This window comes from Morus notabilis, unplaced genomic scaffold (assembly GCF_000414095.1).
Source record: "Morus notabilis unplaced genomic scaffold, ASM41409v2 Scaffold2897, whole genome shotgun sequence".
Taxonomy (NCBI): Eukaryota; Viridiplantae; Streptophyta; class Magnoliopsida; order Rosales; family Moraceae; genus Morus; species Morus notabilis.
Genome location: NW_010357332.1, coordinates 1 through 2098, shown reverse-complemented (window position 1 = coordinate 2098; position 2098 = coordinate 1). Strand labels below are relative to the sequence as shown.

Here is a 2098-nt window from a genome sequence, read left to right as displayed (position 1 = left end):
CCTAAAATTGTTCGTTTTCTTTTGTGGGGTAAATTGCTTCAATACATTTTTTTTCCTCTTTCTTTTGTTCAAACATATCAGGGTGGCATTGATGATGGGGGTGCAGCAACCGTTAGAGCCTTGATGCGTTGGCAGTATAGGACCATTAGCTGGGAAAAAACATCAATATTGCATAACCTTAGTGTTTTGCTTGGTACTAAAACACATGATTACATCTCTTTCTATGGTCTAAGATCATACGGTAGACTTTTTGAAGGCGGCCCTGTGGCTACAAGTCAGGTAATAATCTCGCATTACATGTAGCTAAACTTTTTTTCACCTTACAAAATCAAGAAAGATGTTATTTTTTTTTTCCTTGGTGTTTGGCTCTATATTATGAGTAATTGGTTAATTGATGTTATACTCTTAATTTTGTCCTAATGAGGACTTAATATGGTGTATTTTCAACGCTATGTAGGTGTATGTACACAGCAAATTGATGATTATAGATGATCGTGCTGCTTTGATTGGATCATCCAACATTAATGATAGAAGTTTGCTAGGCTCAAGAGACTCTGAGGTCTGATTTATTGTTTTTATTCTTTTTGGTATTTGGCACACCCCTAACTTTCTATGATTGACATGTTACCCTCAAACTTTTAATTTTAACAAATTATTAACTAATTTTAACAAAGTGTAGCAATGTGCCCCAAATAGATGACGGTTGTTAAAATTTAGACAGAAACGTTCTCATACACATACATGGACTCATTTGAAGGAAGAGATTAAAATTTTGGATGATGATTGTACCATGTGATGCCATGTACATGACAACGTTCTCTTCAAAATTTTAGAACAATTCATCATTTTGGGGGGCACAGTAATTTTTTATTAACTTCAAGGATAATTTGCACAATTAAAAGTTGTAAGAGCAGCTTTACAATTCAATCAAAGTTCAGAAAGCAAAGGCTCCAAAAACCCCCCCTTTTTTTTCTCGACTGATAAGCAAAGAACCCTGCTTTTTTCAGTGGCTTCACATAAATGCAATTTCCAAAGAAAAAAAAAAAGCCCCTCAAACTGCCTGAAATTACTGTTTTTTTTTTTTTTTAATCTTGGAACTTAAGAAACAGATTTGTGAAGCTTATTTGATAACTTAATTCTTAAAAGGACGAATAATAACAATAATAATAATAATAATTTGACTCCATTATGTTGGTCTCAGATTGGGGTACTAATTGAAGATAAGGAGTTTGTGGACTCATCTATGAATGGACAGCCTTGGAAGGCTGGAAAATTTGCTTATAGTCTTCGGTGCTCCTTGTGGTCCGAGCACCTTGGTCTTCATTCAGGAGAGGTTGGTGCCATTAATCACACATTAACCATTCTGTACTTTTTTACTAGTAAAAATGGGTAAAAAAACAAATCGTTGTCCCATTCAATTCAAAAAAAAAATCTATATTTATTACTCAACCAGTTACACATAACGATGAAGTGAGGTCTTAATTTCTTTCAGATAAATCAAATCAGTGATCCTGTATCAGACACAACATACAAAGATTTGTGGTTAGCAACTGCAAAGGTGAGACTGGGAAGTCTGGTAAAAAATTCTAAAGAGAATTATTTGGTAGGATATGAAAAAATAGACTGTAGATTTGGATATAGTTTTTAATCGTCAAGAAAGGCTAATGTGTCATTTTTTTTAAACTCATATGATTTTAACGTTTAAATATTCAACCTCCATATAAGAAAAGTTTCCTTGTGTAAAATCACATTAATGTACCTTTTTTTTCCCCTCTTCAGAGAAATCAATGTTCCATGTTTTTATTATGATTGTTATTGTATATTCTTCTCCGTTTGTTTCAAGGGTTTTGACTTGGTTTTGGATCATGGTTCTTGATTCGCTACAGTGTTTTTCTCTCACAAAAAAAAAATTTTTAAAATCAGAATTATGTATCATAGTTCTGAACTCAAAAACCAAATGTAACCGTACCAAACTAATGGCATTTATGTCCCCTTTAACGGGGACATAAATGCCATCAATTTAGTTGGTTTAGTTGTGCCCTCTTCTTACTCATCTCCACCACCTAACTTAAGGTGCCATTTGTGTTATGCAGGAAAA

At 33.5% G+C, this 2098-nt stretch overlaps 1 long non-coding RNA gene across 1 annotated transcript; it reads left to right on the top strand.

The window, feature by feature from the left end:
• Positions 1-491: 491 nt before the first annotated feature.
• Positions 492-1528, top strand: LOC21383934. Its single transcript, XR_002902643.1, has 3 exons — positions 492-559; positions 1202-1333; positions 1493-1528. It is a non-coding gene; the product is annotated as an uncharacterized LOC21383934 (long non-coding RNA).
• The last annotated feature ends 570 nt before the right edge of the window (positions 1529-2098 follow it).